Source organism: Sceloporus occidentalis, unplaced genomic scaffold (assembly GCF_023333645.1).
Source record: "Sceloporus occidentalis isolate IW3139 unplaced genomic scaffold, rSceOcc1.0.p SCAF_72, whole genome shotgun sequence".
NCBI lineage: Eukaryota > Metazoa > Chordata > Lepidosauria > Squamata > Phrynosomatidae > Sceloporus > Sceloporus occidentalis.
This window is the reverse complement of record NW_028317052.1, coordinates 1,750,869-1,774,794: the sequence shown is the minus strand read 5'-3', so window position 1 is coordinate 1,774,794 and position 23,926 is coordinate 1,750,869. Positions and strand designations below refer to the sequence as shown.

The following is a 23,926-nucleotide window of genomic DNA, read 5'->3' as shown; positions in this document are numbered from 1 at the left end:
TGTGATCATTGTCCTTTTAAGTGGAATACTTCAGCCATCATATGGATTTTAATGCATGATGAGAGGTCCCATTTCATTTACATGGTGTCCCTTTTGCAAATGCATGGCGGGTAAAATGCAATATTCCTTAGTGGGGCTGTCCGGGACAGTAAACGGCTCCTTTAAGGTTCTCCTAATCGCGCTTTACTTTGCAGGCATATTGAAAGTCAAGGTGTATCACAGGACCATGGCTTAGGGTTCTGTGGGGTAAATCTTGGCTATGAAGTTGTCTGAAGGCTATGAAGAGAGGCTGCGCCATCTGGAGAGACTATATAAATAATGCCTCCAGCAGCTTCAGCTGCGATTACGACAAAACAAATCGCGAGCTTTGCTATGATCAGATAATATATTTAGACAGTTAATTGTGTGCCTTGAACTTGGGCATGTTTATTTCCAGTCTAATTAGCTGTATAACACATGAACCCCTTTTATCTATTCTCATTTTATGGGTTAAAGCTCTCAAAAGTAACTCGGCACAAAACAACAACAATAATTCAAGCCTAAAGTATGTTTACAGCAAGGGAAGTAGAAAGAGAGTCACAAACCAGATGCTATAAATCAGCAGAATGCTGTAGAAAACGTTTTCCTTGAAGTCATTAGTAATATTCTGGCCGTCTTCACTTGGTGATAAATCCTTAGAGCTTTCTCAAGCATTTTCCTGAGTAAAAGTTATATGTTCTAAGAGAAAATCAAAATAAGAGGAAAATATTCATTTCAGATCTTTTTTTTCTTCTTCCTATTAAGAAGCTACATTTGTGTTTTGTAACAGCCTGGCAACTCCAGGGTAAACTCACCCAAATACCCTAGTAATATCATTTACTTGGTTACTAGAAACTCATCTACAACCAAGATATAATTGCAGTCAAGCAGTCTTATCGAGCTAGTGCTAGTACTGAATAGGAAGCTCATAAAAGACGGATAAAATATCCCGCATGGGAATACGGATGCTATACACTAAGAATATATGTAGCGGTATAAAATACATGATAGTATAAATTGGTTGATTTTGTAGTGAACTAAACAGTCTTTCCTTGCTCGTGCAGACCAGGGCTTCATTTCAGGCCATGCATTCATGCGCACAACCCTTCCTCTGGCAGAACCTAGCTCTGGATTTTTTTGCAGCAAATATACATGAATATAGTTGACTTGTCTGTGGTTGACATACTTTCCCTATACTGCGGAAATACTGCTAGACCACTTTGGGGTTTATTCACTAAAGGCAGAGGTATTAGTAGACTTGTGGTTTACACTCTGTCGCTTCGATGTACATTATGAAGAAGGTATGAGGCAGGTCACTACCAAGACTTTTACGTGTCATTGTCACCTGTTAATGTCTGATTACAAGGCGTCTTTAAGAGGAATAATGTAACTTATACAATTACATTTTCTCTTGTTTACATATTCTTGTGAGTTTTAGTGGTGTAGACAGCGACGTGGCCCAACCTAGGGAAGCCCCCAGCCACCCTCATCCTCACTGCACCATATTAGAAGGTGCGCCATTATTTTAGATATGGAGCACTGGGATATGTCATTAGTGGAGGAATGAGGGGTTTGAGCCCAAAATATGGACTGTCCCAATTAAAGAAGGATGCGAGGGAGAGTTACTAAAAAATAACCCTAGTACTAATCTAATTCTACACTGGGGTGTCAAACAGATTTCTTTTTTTCTTTATACCTGGTAGAAGAGGAGATCTTCAGTATTGTTCTTCTTACACCCAATGGTTGTTTTTTTGTTTTTGAGCTCTCTGGAGAGTAATGTAGAAACTTGTTATTTGACTATTTCAAGTTTGAATGAGAACCGATTATATAACTGCATGTTTTTACTGCAGGAAGGATAAGCAGCACTTTACTGAAATATGCCAATCATCCATATGAAAAATTCCCAAAGAGCAAGTAAAAAAAATATTTTACAAATCTCACATGGAACTGCTTAAACGGAATCGGAAACCTACATTCACAAAACTTCATAGGATCTATGAAGCTTTTCTCTTGCAATATTTTATGAAATTGGAACTCTGGAGGAAGTGAATATGTGTCCCATTTTCAATGGTTTTGGTAACCCTTTGAGTACTGGGAATGTGTAGCCACATAGGAGCTTAGTAAATGGGGGTCGCTTGCTTCTGTATTGAATTTGGGCATGTCATTAATCTTTAACACTTTGCATAGTCATTCATCTTGAACGCTTTGCATGCCACAGGTACGTTCACTCATAAAGAACAGATTCAAGGTAATGAAGTTTTACTTTACTGATAGGGCAGTACATACGTGTAACAGCCTCCCCAATTAAGTGGTTGAGGCTAATATTGTAAGGTGACTTAAACATGCATGGGGAAGGGCATATGGGTATCCTGAATCGAAGATAAGACGTGGGACTGATTAATGTCTTTACAGGAGGAATACTGGGCACACTAGATGGACCAACTTGGTTTTATCTCGTCGAATTCTATGTTTCAAACCGTATGTTACTACAACTCCATTACAGTTACTAGCTAAGGTTATATGGAAAGAAAAATAATTATCTTTGTGTGAAGCAGTTCTCTGGAGCAGAAGCGAGGATTTCTGAACTTTATAGTGATTACGAAGAGTCCCAGAGAGCCTGTCGAACCCAAGGAAGATATTTGGGGGCAGTTAGTATTGGCAGGGCTTAGGAGCTGAGGAATGTACAGACTGTGCTCATTCTCTCTCAAACCCACGACAAATAACCCAAGAGAGGGCCAGCTTCCCGCTTTGCATTATCACAAGTGGAAAGGAATGTGAATTGATATTGCACAGGGCCAGAACGGAAATTATTTTCATGTTATTCAATGCCTCTCAGTACTTCTCCTCTTCATAGTCACGACATCCTGTATTTAAAGTAATGTGTCCCCTTATTGTCTTTCATTGTTTATATATATATATATATATATATATATATATATATATATATATATATATATATATATATATATATATATATACATATGATATGCCTATCGCTCACATTCCCGTTCTGCCACCCATGTTTTGGCATATCTGAGCAATTACAAATAATAATCAAATGAGGCTAAATAAAATAAATATTCTGATCATTTAGACCAGAACTAAAAGCTCATCAATTACAAATTACTTGATCAGCATTTCATTCACATGTAGTTCTCCTTTATTTGGTTTACTATGCTGATACCTTCATTTTGAAGCTGGGCAGTAGTTGCCAATCTCTATCTTTAAAGGTCCAATTCAGCCCTAGTTTCATGTAAAATGCATTTTGTGGCCCATTTTTACTATGATCCGTTACGTTAGAGTTACAAAATTAGACTTATGTCTTGTTTGACTCCTTCCCTTGGCTGCTTCGACTGAAAGCAGGAAGCCTACTTAAGTAAGTAGAAGAAATCTTATGATAAATCAGGGACAGCACAATGATGTATGGTTGATGGCCAACACATTTTGCAATATTCAAAATATTATATACTGCAATTATGCATGACATTACGTAACACCTCTTAACCCTTAGTTGTGAGTCATATAATTCATTCCGAAGTAGGTCAGTTGGCTTCATAACACTTCTAGATGTTTGGAAAATGTATTATGCTCGGCAGCGTTGTGAAATGTGATGACTGATACAATAGTGCTGACTGAGGATGAGTTATCATTCAAAATAGATGATGTTCCATAAATTCCCATGTCATTCTCTATGTGATGGTTGACCAAACCGTTTAAGGACTAGAATAAAGCAGTATGTGATAAACCAATTGATAAATACTGAAAATCAAGTTTCAATTATTACATTTATATTATATTTATATACATTTATAGGATGATGGCACTGTATATAAACACTTGGAACTATCTCAGTAGTTCCATGAGTATGACCAAAATTTTAAACACCGAAGAGTTGGAGATCGAAACCCCAAAAGCAGTCTTTTGTCCATGTGTAGTATATATTTTTGATGGTTAGCCTTTTCTTGGCTGGTCTTACAATAAAGTTAATTTAGGTAGTAGTTTAGGGTATCCAGCTGGTGGGGGGCACTCAAATGGTGCCTCTTCAATGTTAGTACGAGCAAGTCTCTGGAGACATAATTGCCAAGAATACTAAAAACCCTAGGCCCAGTTCAGTCTCCTTTTATTTCAACAATACTAATTTGTTGAACTTCATTTAACAGTTTAATGGCCCTTAACTGAATGAATGCCTTGATTTCATTTAGCCCTATGATGTCAAAATCTGAGGTGGATTAGGTGTCCCCAGCTTGAAGACAGTCATATATAATTCCATAATTGATGAGAGAGGCTATCCATTTTTTTGAGTTAAAATGAATCTGTTCACTGCTGACATATCTGTATCTCATATATCATCCTGTGTAAGAGTCTCACATCTAGAGATCACTTCCAGAAGCATTAGCAGAACCATAAAAAAACCAAAGTCATTAAACAATTTTATGACTTCTTTTCCATCCATTTTCTGCCGGGGAAATCAATAGTTGTCTAGAAGAGGAGAACAGGTAAATTTTTGCACCTACACATGGTTCTATGGGGTAGGGACTGAAGGGAATCTTATAGGATAGCTCCTTGAGTAACTATAAGATCCTTATGAAAGCAGAGGAATGCTTGCAGGTAAATATCTCCTTTCCGTTAGATTATCAGCTGTTGCCCTTCAAGCCTGTTGGAAGATTCCACTCTTGAGATGCAAATTTCACATGCCTCAGACATCATTCCTGTGATTTTCTAAAATAATGTGAAACAAAACTTTTCATAGGGGCACCTACCCAAGTCGAATGGGTATTGTCAAAGCTGGTGGGGATTTGGTGGGCAATGTTCAACTCATGCCATCGTTCAAAAGCTGATTTAGTTCAGAAATCGTTCTGGCTCAAAAACAAGCATCTTGGGAATTCATTTCATTTAAATTGGATCAGATGAAAATTATAAAAAAAATCCTTACCAGGGAATATATTGGCAGGAGCCCAGGGCAACTGCTTTTTTTTGTGTGTTTTTCATTGTGTTTATTTACTTGAAGGTAGCACGGTCTTCGCTCTTTCCACCAGCAATAAAACCACTTCACTGGATTTTAGACTGAAACTGGACAGCAAGTTGTATAATTAAAGGCCTTAATTGCTAGGTTTGCAGCTGCTAGTTGTGCCTTTGGTTAATTCTAACTCTTTATGGAAAAAAAACTTTGTGTTGAGGTTAAAGGAAACTCTAGGAATCCTTAATCTCCATCTCCGTCTGCTTCAGTAAAATGTAATTTCCTGGCATTGGAGTCTTGCACAAAACATTAAAACATAAACCAAGCCACCAACTTTGAACCTGGCTTGGTAACAACCAATTATGTGGACGTACTGTATATGAAACAAACAGGATTTTGCAGGAACTGAACATTGGAACTCACTGAATTCACTTTCATTGGCAAATATGAAGGAATGTTGCCTGTATGTAAAGATGCAACTAATAGGCGGACAGATAAATTCTTGGACATTGATAATATATATGACTATGACAAGAAACAAAAGGAATATCAAGGGGTAGATTGGGTAGAGTCTGTCTCATTTAATTTTTTGATACACAAATATATATCTATAGTGATGGTAACCTACTCTGTTTCCTTCCTGCAGAATATTGACATCACAAACTTCAGCAGCAGTTGGAGCGATGGTTTGGCTTTCTGTGCCCTGCTTCACACGTATCTACCTGCCCATATACCCTACCGAGAGCTCAACAGCCAAGATAAGGTACTGTGCTGTGAACAGTTATTGCATTTGTTATTGCTTAGTGTGTGCACAAAAGTATTCTCTAAGTATGCAAGGGGTCCAGCACAAAAGGCTAAATGTAAATGTGAAGTTGTTAGTGTTTTACTACTGCCTTTTTAAATGCTCACTTGCTTTCTTGTTCCTGTCTGTATTAAATTCTACCTTGGTAAAAGTTGTTATTTTGTTCCGATGTTGCTGATATAGCCCCAAGTTGTTGCCTGTGTCCCGACCCTTGGCTTGCATCTGACTATGAGCTCGGAAACTCAGCTTCTACAATTATTTTTCATTCACTTGATGAAAGCTTCTGACAATTCCCTAACCTGATCAGCAATAGTTTTTCCTGTGTGACTGTACCTAGAGTTTGACAGGTCACACAAAGCATTTAATTTAAGTGTACAATCATGTGAATAAGAAAGTACACCCTTTTGTGTATGGTTGTATATATGGGGATATAATAACAATCATCTGTTCCTTAGCAGGTCTAAAAATTAGGTAAATACAACCTCCGATAAACAACAGCATGTGACATATTACACCGTGTCAAGATTTATTCAACTGAAATAAAGCCAAAATGGAGAAGCTATGTGTGAAAAACTAAGCATACCCTTACTGCTTTCAGGAGTTAAGATGTTGACAGGTGCTGCTAATCAAATGTCAACGTTTTAGCAGCTTGCTGGTCTGCAGCATTCAGGTGTGTGTTAACACAATGCCGAGGAGGAAATACATCAATAATGATCGTAGAAAAAGCAATTGTTGCTGCCCAATCATTCTGGGAAGGGTTATAAGACAATTTCCAAACAATTTAAAGTCCATCATTCTACAGTAAGATTATTTAAAAGGTGAAAACATTCAAGGCAGTTGCCAATCTTCCCAGGAGTGTACGTCCCAGTAAATCCACCCCAAAGTCAGTTCATGCAATGCTCAGAGCTATTGCAAAAAACCCAAGCATTACATTTCAGACTCTATAGGCCTCAGTATGTTAAAGATCATGAGAGTACAATTAGAAAAAGATTGAACAAGTATTGTTTATTTGGAAGTTTTCTCTAAAAAGAACATGGCAGCATGGCTTAGATTTGGAAAATTGCATCTGAACTAACCACAAGTATTCTGGAACAATGTCCTTTGGACAGACGAGACCAAAGTGGAGATCTTTGGCCATAATCCACAGTGCCACATTTGGCAAAACCCAAACACAGCATATCAGCATGAACACCTCATACCAACAGTCAAGTACGGCAGTGGAGGGGTGATGATTTGGGCTGGTTTTGCAGCCACATGACCGGGGAACATTGCTGTCATTTAGTCGACCATTAACTCCTCTAGTATTCTAGAGTCAATAATGTGAGGCCATCTGTTCGACAGCCAACGCTTAGCCGAAATTGAGTCATACAAAAGGACAATGATCCCAAGCACACCACCAAATCTACAAAAATTGCTCCACAACGATGTAAGAGATTGATAAAGTCATACAGAAAACAATTACTTCCAGTTATTGCTTCCAAAGGTGGTTCTACAAGCTATTGAATCATAAGGTGTGCTTAGTTTTTCACACATGGCTTTATTTTTGTTGAATAAATCATGACACCGTGTAACATGTCATGTGTTGTTGTTATTCATATGAGGTTGTATTTACCTTATTTTTAGACCTGCTAAGGAACAAATGATTGTTATTATGTCCTGAAATGTAAAACCATAAAATTCTAAGAGAGTGTACTTTCTTTTTCAAACAACTAAGTCTCACGTGTTCAATGAAAGCTTACTAGACCATTTAATGACATACATGGTTAGAACTTAGTCCTTACCTACCATGTATCTATCAAGAAAGTGGGAAAATATGACAATATATACGGTTGATACTTGGCCTTGAGAATGCATAAAGGGTCTCCACCTAGCACATAAAGATATTTTCTTTCTGTGTAGTAGAGACCTTCTCCCTTAGCCTACCATAAGCATACCTTTTTATCATCATTACAAGGAGAGGCCTGTGACAGCTTCTCTTAAGAGAAAAAGTAAAACCAACATCTGACCCATGCCTGTAAAGATTAATAAGTGTAACAGGAAACATAACACTGCTACAATGGAAAGTAATAATCTCACCATCCTGGAAGTTTAATCGAGGATTGTGTTATAAGTAGGCAGGACAATTGTCTGATCCCTAAGATGCAGAGATCCAAGATCGTGACCTAACAAGCCCCCCCCCCGCCAAAAAAAATAAACCGGACAATAAGACACACACACACACACATGTATATAAAGTACAACTCAATTACCCTCAGGCAGAATGGAAATTATAGTCCACAGAGGCTGCCTCACCAGAGATGCCCAAAGGGAGTCATATTTGTGCAAAATGTGAATACTTATCACTCTGCATGTTATCTACGGTCCTCAATGTAAGGTTTTTGTACACTACACTGTACAGTGTACATTTGTGCGCAGTTGTATTTATTGGATACATTCACTAAAGGGATTGTGGCTTACATCATTTAGTTTTATTTTATTATTTAATTGGGGATTTACAGTAGAATAGGGAAATATTTCCTTTTTCTATAGATTTGTATCATTGTGTACGATAAGTACTTTGTGATACGATGCAGAGTTCGTCAGCAAACAATTTTCCTAGCTTTTCAAGAGGAATAAAAAAGTGCCTGGATCTTTGGTACTCGAGGTTTTAAATTATATATTTGTAGGAAAACTGAGAGGGAATTTGGGAATTATCTTGTGCCTTGGGCAGGCACCAGGTGGGGATACTCTATATCGCTCACAGGCCGTGATTAATTAGTGATGGTTGCCTATGGTACCTTTCCCTTTAATTAATGACATTTAAAGGTGCATTCCAAAGCAATTATGTTAATAATGCACTTCAGTTCTGGGTTAGTAAAGCCCTGACTGTGCTTTACTCTTTGAAACCATAACATTCCTGGAACGCAGAACGTAGCACCTTTGTCTTTTGTGTAGAGTACGACACGATGAAAAAAAGCCGCCATAATATACCTTTTGTTATTTTGGAATAACTCCATTGAAACCTGAATTTTTTAACATATTTTATACATTTTGTACTTAAATATACTGTGAAATAATGTATGTAGCACCCATGTATAATTTAAACCTGATCATGTAGGTAAATGAGTGTAATTTATTATCCCGTATATCCCAAGCTACTTAACTACTTTGAAGCTACTTAACTTTTAATTTTTACCTTTAATAACATAACGCAAATTATTGGATTTCCCCTGACTGTTCGATCTGAAAAAGAACAAAAAGTTGTGAAGAATGTTTTGTGAAGGTTGCAAATAATGACCTTTGGAAGAGTGATGGTTTTTTTTTTCAATTATATCAGATTGTGCTTTTTCCTTTTTCTTCTTCTAATACAAAAACAGTTCTCTTCATTAACTTTAGATTCTAGTATAAATGTGCTAACAGGACTACTCTATTATGAGACAACCCCTCAAAAAAAAGTGCTCTGCAGAAAATGTTTTCTTATATTTGTAGGTCTCTCTCTCGGTTACAGTCAGAATATCTGAATGATTAAACCAAATAAAATGCATAGAAACTGTTCTGTAATTAAATCGGAAACAAAGAGGGATTTTTCATTATTGTTTGTGACCAAATAGCAAGACACCTTTTATTTTTTAATAAAGTGGTGCCCGCGGGCTTGTACCGGTGTAACTAAGCACTTAATGGAAATGGAACACAATATCTGCCCTCAAGGGCATAGGCTTCAGAGCTAATATTTCCACTAACTGGACGGGTGCCATCCACATCACAAACATCTATCTAAAATTATTTATAGGGTCCTCTGTGCTCCAGACAAGCTAAAAAAAACATGTTAAGAAGGCTTTCTGGAAAAATGTGCATAGTGTGAATGCATATGTGACAAATACTTATAATTCTTTAATGAGTAACTATACTTTATAGTTTGTTTTGTTGTTTTATTTGTATTATTATTATTATTATCTTGTATTTATATAGCGCCAACAATTTACTTCTTACAATACATACATGACAAGATCAGAATTGACAGACTAAGACAAACCGATACATTAGGTGGAGAGCGCCCTGCTGGCAAGCTTACAATCTTGAGGGAATGGGGTGAGGACAAACATAAGGCACAGAGAAAGGGTGAGAGGTAGTGTGGTGGTCGTATCAATGACAGGGAGGTTATGGTGCGGCTTCTCTGAAGAAGTGGGTTTCTAGATGTTTCTTGAATGTAGGGAGGGAGGGTGAATGCTGAAGGTTCGTTGGGAGTAGATTCCAGAGATATGGGGCAGCTCGAGTGAAATCTTGTAGATGGGAAAAGGAAGAGGTGATAAGTGAGGAGGAGAGCCTTAGCCCACGGGAAGAACGTAAGGATCGAGCAGGGCAGTAGTTGTTTATGAGTGCAGAAATGTATGGAGAAGCAATGTTATGGAGTAGCTAATAAGTGCCTGTCATTATATTCTTAAATTATAATTAATGAAACCTAAGCACTACCCTGCATGAAAAGCAGAGGGAAGATATAAAACCAAAACATTACAAAAACAAGACTAAATTCTGGAAATGATTAGAAACAAAAATATTAATGGACACGATAGTCTTTCCCCTTTAGTATAACAACATACACTACTGTTCAAACGTTTGGGGATACTTATAGTGGAATTTTTTGCAAAAAGGTTTTCTAATGATTAATTGACCTTATATATAACACAATATACCATTGGAACACAGGAGTGATGGAAGTGATAAAGAGCCTCTTGAAGATATTCCATTAAAAATCACCTGTTTCCAGCTACAATAGTAATTTACAACATTAACGTCTACACTGTATTTAGGATCCATTTCATGTTATTTTCATGTTATTTCAATTGCCAAAATTTGCTTTTCTTTCAAAAACAAGGATATTTCTAAGTGACTCTAAACTTTTGAAGAGTAGTGTATATCTTATCATCACAGAAGGGACTCTATTGTATTAAACAGCATATGTTGAAATAGGCAGATGATGAATGATGAATGTTTTCTTTTTTTAATATGGTATCAGATATGATTTCTATGGACTCAGTCTAAGCCTTTTGCTCTTGCAATAGTATATTGTAGGAAATCATACAAAGACCTATTATTCTAATAAAAAGTGAATTAATCCAGATTGTGTAGTTTATAAATAAGATGAAACTATCCAATACTGTCCAAAACTGAATCAGTAACAAAAACAAGTCTGTTTACCAAACTTCTACCCAGATTAATTCTTCCACCAGAGTCTTAGCTGCAGACGCAAGCAGACATGGTTCGATTGTAGACTTACTCATTATTGGACATTGTATTCTGTATTTATTTTTATTCTTGCTTAAGTATTTCCCCATCTATATTTTTGTGCAAAGTAGTATATAGCTAACAATTGCTAATTGACATTTAAACTCACATTTCCTTTTTACATTCACATTTCACAGTTAAGTCATTGTAGACTATTACAAGTGAAGTAGATGGTAAAAGAAGCCTTTTATTAATAGGTAAACACTAAAAGTGTTTTTGGAACATTAATTATTAAAGCCTTTTTTTAAAGCCTCAGGTGGGTGCTTCACTTTCCACAATTAAAGAAAGTTCCTTGAAGTAACATTTTCTTTTTACGGAAAACAAAGTGTACTTTTAAATTGTACTTTGTTTTCATCCTGAGCCAGTCCAGACTGCTTAAAACTGAAAACATAATCCAGTTGGAGGCAGTTTCTAAAAACCTATTCAGTAAGATTGCCTTTATGTATTATATGAAATGTTTAGTAGACCTCCTAAATGAAGTTGATGTGAAACTAAGTCAGAAAAACAGCATTTCTGGCAGATGATCTCACTGCTGATCCATGTGGATGGCTCCTTAGAGGCTTGTAATCATTAAATTGGGAGGATGTAACAGTTGAGCGTTTAAAGTCCAGTGTTTCATATAGCCCCACCGACGTTTAATTTGTAATAAGTACTTGCACATCCATGTTACTGTTGTGTGCCACTGCTTGAAGCCGCCAATTAGAGGTAGAGAACTGCATCTGTGATGATCAATGGTAGCGATTTAAACACATGCTTGCAGGAAGGTCCCTTTAGACCCCCTGGAACTCTGACGGGAGTCGGTGCTAGAATTTGTAAAACCCCTCCATGCATTTGCAAGGCGACAAAACGGTAATTAAAGGAGACACTCACAAAGTGCATATAATGGCAGGAGTGTTCCTTTTAACTTCCTGATATCACTATGCAATACAGAAGGTCAAGCAGTATGCTTCTCACGCAAGAATAGCTGTACTGGCCCTATATAACGCATAGTTAATGAGGAGAGATTCCAGCTTCCAGGCTCTTCATGGAATACATCTTCTAACGTCAGTGCTACAATATTGTACCCCATCTTTTTCTTGCTAGTTCAAAGCAGTTTTGCTACTTTGGTTTTTATATCCGAGCATTTTTATAGACATAGTTATCATGGAAATGATATCTCGGAAGACTGGCTGTGAGTAGTTTGCCATTTTAAGCACAGTAATCATTTAATACAGAACAATTGCTATTGATTTATATATTGCTATCGTTACGACATTGCCGTACCATGGACTGTTCTCTTCCATAATGAAAAATGTCTTTATTCATCAGTTGTGCATTTCTCCATATGGGAGATCTCGTAAAACTGGGAACTGAAGTCACTACTTTCCCCCTTTTGCATATTAACTCCCATGGGGTCTCCCTCCTCTAAAATAGATTTGTAAGATGCAGCTTTCAAACATTATTATTGAACAGTACCCAGAAAGATTATCAGAATTAGGGTTATTTAGTTTGGAAAAAAGACGGCTTAGGGGGGATTTAATAACTATGTATAAATATATAAGGGGACAGTACAGAGATCACTCCCAGGACCTATTTATACCCAGGACTGTATCTGTAACAAGGGGACATCCTCTACGGTTGGAGGAAAGAAGGTTTCTACACCAGCACAGACGGGGGTTCTTTACAGTAAGAGCGGTGAGATTATGGAACTCTCTGCCAGAGGAAGTGGTTATGGCAAACTCAATAAAAGAGTTCAAAAGGAGCCTGGACGTGTTTCTTGAAAGCAATAATATTACAAGTTATGGATATTAGATTAATAGGGACAGAACGTTGATCCAGGGATTTATTCTGATTGCCATATTTGGAGTCGGGAAGGAATTTTCCCCCTGGTATGGGGCAATTGGCATCTGCTTCATAAGGGTTTTTTTGCCTTCCTCTGGATCAACACAGTAGGGACACAATATGTATATAGGTTGAACTTGATGGACTTTGGTCTTTTTTCAACCTTATGAACTATGAATGGATGATGCCAAAACAAGATTTTTTTATGATAGTGCCCATTTTGGCCTACAGAATGCTGAGTAATGCATATTTTCTGGTTAACCTGTCTTTGCAAGTTGCTTCTGTACTTTTAGATTAAATATTTAATTTGGCCAAATTGAAAACAGGTTAAGTGCTTTGGTGATAAAATATTGAACAAGTACTGTCTGGTTTTAATGATTGGTATTGTCCTCAGCAAAGTTTTGCGGTCCACGCATTTGTCCACATGAGATGAGAAAAGATATTGGTGTTGACCTACCTGGCTTCATTAATGTACAGTACACCTTCAGATGCCATTTAAGATCATACCTTTGTTTAAATATTTCATGTCTCTGAGTGAAAGAGCGTGAGTAAAAGGCTAGAAGGGAAGATAGATTTCTAAAGTAGGGAGGCAAATTAGGATGGTGGTAAAGCAAGAGAGAGAAAAGGGCAATTGAGAGAGAGGGGAAAGGAAATTATATAGCAGATAAATAATAAGTAGACGTTTGGGAAATAGACTTCAAAAATGGCTTGATTGAGTAGTGAAGAGTCTTGTGGTGACTGAGAAGAAAAGGGCTGGAGAATGATGTAGGAAGATGGCATTTATAGTTATGCCCTGGTGGTCTAACATGGCAGGTATAGTATGTAAAGACTAAGGATGCCGAGTTATGATGTCATACTATTAGTCTGGCATGAAAGCAGACAGGTAAATGGGTAACAGAAAACATATTTATGCTGTCAAATCTCTTCTATACCTCCTCTATGCCTAACTAGAGAACATATTACAGGGGTCAATGGTGTTGCATCTCTGCCAGACCTTTTGAAATCTATATTTTTAACGATTAGATGATTGGAAATGGATAAATAACATGGTGATAGTGACATATGAAAAAACAAGTTTTAGGTGTATAGAGTTTTAAGCAGCGAACCACTTAGTGTTGTTAAAAAGTTTATAAACTGTATAAAAAATAAAGTTTGGAGAAGCAAGCACATTTTGGTTTTGTCAAAAACAGTCCTGGAATTCCACATTGCTATGTCAGGACATGTTTAGAAGAATAAGCAGAGTGTGAAAAGAAATAAGAAACGGATGGATCTGTGAGAAAGGTAAGGGGAAAACCAAGCTGATGGCTTTTTGACAAGGCCAGCAAAACAGAATTGCTTGACCCACTGCCTCAAATACAGTCAGGGTTTGACAGTCAATGTAATTGTTGTTAATGTGTTTTACCTAATGTTACCCTCAAGCAGGCTGAGACTGTCAGCTGGCAGAACAATCCGTATCTAATGAATCTCCTGTCCTAAAGGTCTTTCTCTTGTACTCATCCACCTGGAACGGGCTGGGCAGGGGGGAAATTGCCACCCAGACTTAAACCTGGACCAGCCCGCTCTCGCAATAGGTGGGAGTGCAATAGGGTAGCGGAACGGTAAAAGTGTGGCTGCTAATTAGTTAATTAAGGGGGAAGGGCAAGGTGCTGGCAACTCATCTGTACCTGTCCCCTGGGCCAGAAACTGCCTGCCCTCTTCTGTCACCGACCATTTCAAAGGCTGTCTGAACCAATAAACAACAATCAGCAGCTTAATAACAGGTAAGAGATAAGGTAAGGGGAAAGAATAAAAATGCAGATTCTGAGAAATTGAAGATATATTTCCCTATGCTATTCATATTGCTTATTTTACCTGTAACCTGTAAACACATTTACATAAGTTTATTTATTAGACAGCCCTGTATTATGTAGGAATTGGGGAAAACGGCAGGTCTTCCTTAGGTGAAACCATTGTTTCCAGCTCCATCTCCAACACAAGGAATTGATCTAATCTACAACTAAAGACACAACAGAAAATACATTGTTGAGCAATATTACAGTAACTTTGGGCTTGACCCAAGCAGCTGCTTAACTTGCTCATGTGTTTCTCATGAATTAAACCTAATCTGGAATGATGTGGCTAAATGAAGTCAGTCATATACCTAGTGATCTGGAGAGTGTAACTGTACAGATGTATGGGACCCAGTAATTTATCTCCATCTTTTTTGCATTGAGTAATATATAGTTTAAAGTTTAGCATCTGTTATTTTCCATTTACATCTAATGGTGAGTTTATATTTTGGTCATTTGTCATAACTATTTCAAGCCTGCTTGTAGTAATAAGTAGATGTCTCCAAACACCTTCTGAATTCGAACACATACATTTTGATCCGAAGAGATATCATTTGCACCACCGGACTCATAGGTGAGATATCATTTGCACCACCGGACTCATAGGTGATCCCTCATTTACACCTTTAAATGGTGGAATCCAGTGAGGCAGACATAATATTCCCACTTGTGCTAATTCCATCGTTGACATATGTCAATATCTCTGATATACTCCGTAGGGAAGTAATCTCCATGGGCTTATTCACATGGCCGGTAAAAAAAAAAAAATCATGTTGACATTATATTCATATATAGTTTTTGGACCTATCGAGTATGTGTGTGTGTGTGTGTGTGTGTATATATATATATATATATATATATATATATATATAGATAGATAGATAGATATCTATCTATATATAGATAGATATCTATCTATATATAGATAGATAGATATCTATATATATATATATATATATATATATATATATATATATATATATATATAGATAGTGCAAACCAATAAAATGCATGAGTGTATGAGTTTGTGAGGTGATACTGACCGGTAAATATAGAAGAGCTTCGCACTCAAAATGTAAAATGTATTATATTAGCAAAGAGTAATGTTTTTATCAAGGAACTTGATGGTTAAAGAAACAATTGTATGATTAGATTTCTATTATATTAAGCTACTATTGGATATAGTATTGTTGATATTAGGGAATTGTCATGAGTGACTTGACATATATTTAGGAATACTTTCAGGCCTATTCACTGAAAGCCATGTTTCCTTTTTTTGAAGAAGCATTTTCAATTTCTATGGCAACAACCTATCAGAGACCGCTTGTGTCACGTAGCAAGTGTTCATGGCAAAAAGGATGAAAGCAGCAAAATTGTATATGGCTATAGAATGATATCGGGGAAAGGGGTAGACGTTCACATGAAGTAGGAATGATGAATTGGAGCTCTGAATTCAGTTATAAATGCTTTACATTCTTCGGAGCGCCTTTAAAACAGATTTTGCCGCATTTTAGGTAATGTCGACACTTCCTCTATAACTTCCTGTAAAGCAACTTTGGGCATAAACAGTATTAACTGATGAAGTAAACATATTATTGCAAATATAATAAAAGTTGCTGAACCATTTAAAAATACATTTTCCAGATGACCCAAAAAGGGCAAATTTTTTCTATTTACCATATGTTTTATTAATACTATAAGTGGTTCATATGCATAAAGGGTTTTTCCAGAGAAGCCAGAGTTATTTTTGACTGAGGAATCCATTAAAAAGGAGCTAATGAAAATATTACACCTTGTTTAATGATAGAGACCCATGCCAGCTCACTCCTGCACACGGGGATGGATGATATATATATATAGGTAACGGCAAATTCATCGTTTAGCAAGCGTTAACATGCCACAGCCCCACCGGGCTTCCATCTACTGACAGTGTGATAATTTTACTGGCCAGGGAATAGAACAATTCACATCGCCACATCTTTCTCACAATTCTCACTCATTATGAAAAGTATAAAATAAACAAAAGGATTATCCTCGTGTTTTTTAATCTCCTTGATTGTGTCTATAGACTTATTTTTTAAATTCGTTCAATAAATTCGTGATCTTTGATCCTTTTCGGGTGCAAATTATGTTTTTACAATATGTAACACTAGATTGGACTTGTAGTATGTTCCTTCTGTCTCTTATATGTTTCTGGCTCCTATAGGAGCAAATGTGGTGAAAAGCTGTAAATGTGGAGCAGTCAGTAAGAATATTCCTTTGATGGGGTGATTTCTCTAGTTTTGCTTTCATAAATATGGCCCCAATAATTGAGATATTCCCAGGTCTTCTTAAATATCACAACAATCCATCTCTATCATCTTGTCTATACATCCTGATCTATTGCCGTGCATGCAGGGACAGCGTATTTAAGCTGTTGGCTTTGGTAGAAGTAGCCAGGGAGATTTGACTAAGACGAAGCCTGGCCTGATGGTTGCAGCGCAAACCATTTTAAGCAGTTATGCAGTGATGAAAAGGAAAGAGTGATACTCAGCGCTTAAAATGAAAATGCCAGATATCTGGTGTAATGACACAACTTGAACAAGTATAATACCTTAGTGCTGCAGAATCAACACAGTGACCGCAAGTGTGTAAAGGATAATACACAAAACAAAGAAATAAAGTGCTGCGCAAAATTTACAAACGACACCACAATATGTGCGAAAATTAAATAATACTTAAATTCATTAAAATGGATTCTTCAATAGGTTCCTCTGTTGGGAAGCCCATAGAGCCCCTTCTGGGGAATGGAGTTTCGTATATAAGAATACTTTAACGTTCCCTTTGGAAGGACCAGAATAATGCTGTGTTGTAGCAGGAACAGCTTGGTTCTCTCAGGATTCGAATCCCAACAGTTATGCAGTGATGGTCTCTTGGTGGTGGAGCTTTATAGGTGGACCCTACATAGGGTAGGAAACCCTACAGCCCTCTTGCATTGCCAGACTACAATTTCCATCAGCCCAAGGCAGCTAGAGACTGAAAGCAGTTGCACAGGCGGAGTTTTTGATCAGTTCGATAACAGCTCTGCCTGATAACTTTTACTCATTAAAACATTTTACGCAGAAGTTAATTTGCATTATTACAGATAACTTCACAGTGATCATTTGTCTAAAAAGATAGGAAACAATGACTCAGATATCTGGTATTTCAGCATTTAAAGGCTGACATTCTTACTGTAAACTGAAGACAAGCAGTCCAGCAGTTCTAGTTGTGGCATGCCTACCGTAATCTGCAGGAACGCTATTTATTTAGCATGTATTGTTTATTGCTGAACAGCCAGATTCACTGTTTTCAGTTTTTCATCCACCTCATACCCGTCCTTTTCCTGTTCATTACGTTTACCTGTCACTTTCCCACTCTTTGTCCGGTATTGAAACTCTGCTTTTAATATTATTAATAATACATATTATTCAGATGAAGCCAGAAGACTCCATAGTGATATTACAGAGAATGTAGAAACGGGAAGGGAAGAATGTAAAATTAACATTAAAATAAATATACAAAATTAACAATGACAGTAACAAATAATAAACATACAGGTACAGAAGGAAAAGAGGATCCTGATCCTGCAAGCTTACAGTTTGTTAGGAGGTTGCGACAGAATGTGAGGAGCTGCTTGGGTGAGGATTTGCAAATGTAAGTTGTAGGGTGTTAAGATGACACATTGGTTGCTTCAGGTAGGTTTTTTCGTGAGTGTTAGAATAAGTAAGAGAGTCTGACAGAACAAGGTAAGGAACTCCAGAAAATGGTTAAAGCACAAACAGAAGTGATAATGGGAAAACGCAAGGTGTGCAAGGTTAGGAGAGTATTTGGAGATAAGGGCAGAGGTATAGAGCACTACAGAATTGTCATAGTTCAGATTTAATTCTGGCGGGTATGGGAAGCCATCGGAGAGACTGACATGGTGAGTCAACAAGTGAAGAACAATGGGATAAGACAATTACTTTGTTCAGAATGGATTGTAGAGGTGAAAGGCAAGAGAGTGGGATGTAAGTTAATATCGTGTTATTCATATGGGCCAAGAGAATGAGAATTTTTTTTAATTCTAATTGAATCTTGTGTTGTGAATAAACAACGTGAAGTGATATTTCACACATTAAGGCAGCAGTATTTGGTGATTGACTGTATGTGAGTTGAGGAGAGTGTGGGGTCAAGTATAATGCCAAATCAGCATACTTTGTGTATTGGATAGATTTTCATCTTCGATCCTGGTTTTCAATCCCCCTGCCAATCCCTCTCTTACTTACTCTATTTTTCCCCAGTCCTGCCCACTTATCCTAAACTTTCTCCAGATATTTGTGCTTCATAATGGCTCTTTGCTCGGTAGGGTGTCTGCGCAAGAAATCTTACATCCGTGGCATGACTTGTTGTGGAGGTCATTGGTGGCTATGGGCACTTTAAAAATATGCCTTTTCACGCAGACTTTTTTCTTTTCTTAACCATGCCATTTCTCCTGAACTTACACCCTTTCATTACCCCCTTACTTTCACCCAACCTCTTCTCAGTCCTGACCCCTTTCTGTGATGTTCAGATGGAGTTGCCTCTCCTTGCACGTTCCTTGCGTCTGTACTGCCGTGCTTAGTTGTCACCATTGGCTGACAATGGAGTCATAGCGGGAATTACCCTCTGAGCTGCTCTAAATTAAAGACTCGCTGTACTAGATGCTTTATGTGATTTCTACCAGCAGTTACACAAACAGCCTCTTCTTGTCTTGTAACAAGGCAGCGTTGAAACCATGACTTTGACCTATCTGTGTGTGTTCTATTGTCTTTCAGAGGGTGGATCTTCTGATGAATGTGTGTTGGTCAGGAATGGATAGTGTGCATTGTGCATTAAAATACAAATGTGTTCTGGACAGCTGTTTGGCTGGACTTGAGGTCTGGGCTGCAATTTCCCAGCTGTCCACAGCCTACAGACCTCCATTTGTCACCACATCATCTTGGTTTTGAGCCTCTGTGCATAACACTGCCCGTTTGCAGCATATAATCAGGATAGTGCGTCATACCCTTCCATGGAACTGACACACTGATATTAGTGTTTAAGATATGTGGAGATAATACAGTTTACATGAACTGGCAAGACCCTGGCACAGAGATAATTTTATTCCTGTATCAGAATTTGGTTTAATGAGCTTTTCCATCCTCATTTTCAAAGAGCAAGCTTTAACCTGTGTATTAGATATGCAAAATGTTTTTTTTTTTTTTTTTTTAATGAAGAATAGATTGTATTTACTTTTCTTCTAAATACGCAATGCCATGAAAATAAACCAATCATGTTAGAGGACTATTTGAACTTATAATTCGATTACAGAATTGGACGTTTGCTGACCCATTAGGTTGCAAGATCTGTACAGCTGTTTGAGTTATTATTAAACATTTATGTTTACTTGAATGTTTACTAAATGATATCTAATGCTTGTAAGTGCCAACCATTTATTTTTATCCACACTTTTTATTTTGTTTTTTAGAAGCGAAATCTAATGTTGGCATTTCAAGCTGCTGAAAGTATAGGAATCAAACCCAGCTTGGTGAGTGTGGTTTATGTCACTCCATTTGCTGCATACATTTGAACAGTGCCACTGAATGTGAGACGTGTATATTTCAGACGTATACACGTAATTCTTAGCATTAAAATGATTGAGACGCATACGCTTTTCCACATGTTCAAAGTGTTATCAGAATTTCCTCATTCAGCTGTTTCAATTAAATGTGACTACTTTTTTATGTAGCAATTGCGTTAAATAATTATTTATCAATAAATGCCTATAAATATTTTTTACCCCATTTCTGAATCTTTATGCTTTCTTTTGATGATAAAGGTAAAAAGAAAACTCAGTGCACACCATTTTGACATGTAATTTATGCTCCTGGCCCCTCAGGATTAGTCATTTTAAATATGTATCTAATAGTTTGAGAGTTGGACATCCTGAACCTGGTCCAAGTAATACCATGTAGGGGGCTGTATTTGTGTTCATTAATGCATGCCATGGTGTATCCAAAGGTACAGGTCCTTCAGTGGCTTAGGTATTGGAATAAACAAACAGGAATATGCAGTGCTAATGGATATTCCCATCCACCCTCTACTCCAGTTTGCCAAGACCAACACATTCAATTCAGAATGGGCTTAATAAATACATTCAGGTATAGTAATTCAATTTACCTGTTAACGGGAAGCAAAGAGCTCAGCAACTGTATAGATAGGAGGATCATCTTCATCATACACATAAAACACAGCTACAAATTAATGGGTCATTTGTAAACCAATTAAATCTATTAGGAATTACACTGTCTGAGCATAATGAGGATTGTAGTCTACAGCAGTTGGGGCTTCTATGGCTGTTTATCCCTTGATGCACATGTATTAGTGTTATGCAAATCCATGGGGGGCACATGTACTAAGATAATATTTTTGTTTATTGGCTGTCGCTGAATATGAAGTGCATTGAAGTGTGATCATTGCATCCACCAGACTATTGTGGTTTTGTTTTAGTGGGCATTTGATTGCATCTAAGTGGTTTCATCATTCCCTTAGTGCAGACTGCTTCTTCTCTAATTTGTGGAATTCCAGGCATTGCACACTTCCAGGACCACTTAACTTGAGTGTTTTCTGTGTATGCCCAGATGGGGACATTGATAAAGAGGATTATTTTTTGCCTTTGATTCATTGAGCAATCATGATAAGTCTTCAGGAGTCCAGCTACAAAAACAGGCTGATGGTGGTCTCAATTTCTATCATGAAGACAAAGAGGTCTCCTGGAGACCCAATAATGATCTTAGCACAAGTGAAGCCACCCATTGCCTGGCAATTTAATAACAAACACCAGTATAATAAAAAGGTGATGCTACACAAATCTAGAAAAGAATTTGCTTAAAGAGGATGTGTCACGTTTTTCAAATACCCCGTGAAACTGTTCAGCACATCTAGATACCTAGATAATAGTGCAGATATACTATATGACCAAAAGTATGCGGGCGCCTAACCGTCGCACATATATGAGCTTGTTAGACATTCCAAAAACCATAGGCATTAATATAGAGTTGGGCCACCCACTCCTCTTTTGTGACATAAACAGCCCCCACTCTTCAGGGAAGGCTTTCTACAAAATTTTGGAGTGTGTCTGTGGAAATTTGTTTCTATTCAACCAAAAGAGAATTTGTGAGGTCTGGCACTGATTTTAGAGGAAAAGGTCTGGTTCACAATCAATGTTCCAGTTCATTCCAAAGGTATTCATTGGGGTTAAGGTCAGAGCTCTGTGCAGGACACCAAACTCGTCAAACCAAACCAGTGCCACAAAGTTGGAAACATATACCGTATTTGCTCGATTATAAGACAACCCCCCAAAATCAAAATATTAATTTAGGAAAAAAAAAAACCTGAATATAAGACTACCCTATAGGAAAAAGGTTTTACTAGTAAATATTAATTCATGTAAACTAATTTTCATATTTAATAAAAGCTATGATTGAGAAAAATATATTTTTATTTCCTTTTATTTGCCAACCTGCCCCCAGGCTTGCCACTCTGCCCCCAGAAATGCCTTATACCCCCCTATTTGCCACTCTGCCCCATGATGTGCCTTTTAACCCTCTATATGCCACTCTGCCTCCAGAAATGTCTTATACCCTCCTATATGCCACTGTGCCCCATGATATGCCTTTTAACCCCCTATATGCCCCTCTGCCCCATGATATGCCTTTTAACCCCCTATATGCCCCTCTGCCCCATGATATGCCTTTTACCCCTATATGCCACTCTGGCATATAGGGGGTTAAAAGGCATATCATGGGGCTTAGTGGCATATAGGGGGTTAAAATGCATTTCTGGAGATATATATATATATATATATATAACTGCTAACAGCAATCACACTCCTATCAAGCCAAGGCAGCCAGTACATGCTGGAACCTGTGGATGATAGTAGTGTGATTACAGCCTCCCTATGCCATGCTAAGACCCCCACCCCCACCCCCCTTACACATCCATGCTATCACACACACACACTCATTCACAAACATTTAAATACTCATTCATTCCATACTTGTGCAAAAACCCTCCCCCACCCCCTTACCTGAACTGCAGATCTCCCACTCGCAGACTTCTGCAGGGGCCCGGCTGTGCGAGCAACTTCTCTGGCCCCGCCCCCAGAGGAAGGAGGGGGAGGCAGAGTTATGTGAGGACTGTGCTAGCTTCCTGTTCTCCTGGACGCTGCTCGCGACCAAAGCCCGGTAAGCAGCCTGGCCCCAGCAGAATGAGGTCTGATTAGAAGACGACCTCGATTATAAGACGAGGGGGATTTTTCAGAGCATTTACTCTGGAAAAAACCTCGTCTTATAATCGAGCAAATACGGTAATTGTATAAAATGTCTTAGTATGCTGTAGCATCAGCATTACTCTTTACTGGAACTTAGGGGCCCAAACCCTGAAATACAGCCCCAGACCATTATTTGTCCTCTACCAGGCCCTATCCGACTTCTAGATAGTGAGTGTGACCCCTTTACACTTGACACCACTCCAGCCAATGCTTGGCATTGCGCATGGCGATCTTCAGCTTGAGTGCAGCCATGGAAACCTATTTCATGAGGTTCCTGACGCACAGCCCGTGTGCTGATGTTGATTCCAGGGGCAGTTTGTAGTGAGTGATGCTACAGCAATTTTTACATGTTTGAGATTGCTTTGTAGCCCATTCCACATTTATGCAACTTAACACTTCTTGGTTGTAGGTCTTCTGAGATTTATTTTTGTGAGGCACAGTTCACAGCAGCAGATGCTTTCTGAGAATAGCAAACTCAAAATGATGATTGGACACCAGTTTTGCTAACTCCTGACTCCAATCAGCTTTTGTTGAACTGATTAGCCTATGGGTTTACATACTTTTTCCAACTCACACTATGAATGTTTGAATGATCTATTTAATATGGACAAAAACAAAACAATAATGTGTATTATTCGTTAACAGAATGTGTTCATGATTGTAACTTAGCTGAAGATCATGTCATATTTTAAGACAGATTTATACATAAATGCTGGTGATCCCAACCGGTTCAACTAATATTGCGACTGAGACCAATGCAAAAACTATGCATGAATGTCTAAGCTACCTATGAGTAAGAAGTAATGTAGCACAAAACACATTAGGCATGGTCTATTCATGTTTGGTGTGCGCTGTATACTCCAGAATTAAAATTTCACCTTGGTTGC

The 23,926-nt window shown here is 37.8% G+C and overlaps 1 pseudogene; it reads left to right on the top strand.

Annotated features, from left to right (window-relative positions):
- LOC149286074 (cytospin-B-like) overlaps window positions 1-23,926 on the top strand; it is a 135,501-nt pseudogene that overhangs the window by 111,413 nt on the left and 162 nt on the right.